The sequence below is a fragment of the Leptodactylus fuscus genome, chromosome 5 (assembly GCF_031893055.1).
Source record: "Leptodactylus fuscus isolate aLepFus1 chromosome 5, aLepFus1.hap2, whole genome shotgun sequence".
Taxonomy (NCBI): Eukaryota; Metazoa; Chordata; class Amphibia; order Anura; family Leptodactylidae; genus Leptodactylus; species Leptodactylus fuscus.
In genome coordinates this window covers 91,595,717-91,596,114 of record NC_134269.1, presented here as the reverse complement: position 1 = coordinate 91,596,114, position 398 = coordinate 91,595,717, and positions in this window count along the sequence as shown.

The following is a 398-nucleotide window of genomic DNA, read 5'->3' as shown; positions in this document are numbered from 1 at the left end:
TTGGCATGTGTATGCAACAATATATATTAGAGAAAAAAAATCTGCATTTTAAAAAAATGCAGCATGTCGATTATAATTGTGGACTTGCCAGTGTTTGGGCAGGGGAAAAAAAGCAGCAAAATTCAAGGGACTCTTTTATAAGTGTCATCACATTCTAGGTAGAATGTCTTTTGGTCGGCAATTACTTCTTATTGTAGGTTGCAATTTTTTCTGCAGCACCAATATCTATAAGAAGGTAACTTATAAATTCATTGGAAGACAGAGAAAAGTTTGTGAATTGAAAGGCTGTAGATTCATAATTATTGGTTGCGTTCTCTGCGTCCGTATAAAAGGAGCATTCACAGTAGAAGGTTTATAAACCCATAGGTTCCTCAGCAAATATCCACCCTATAGAAATA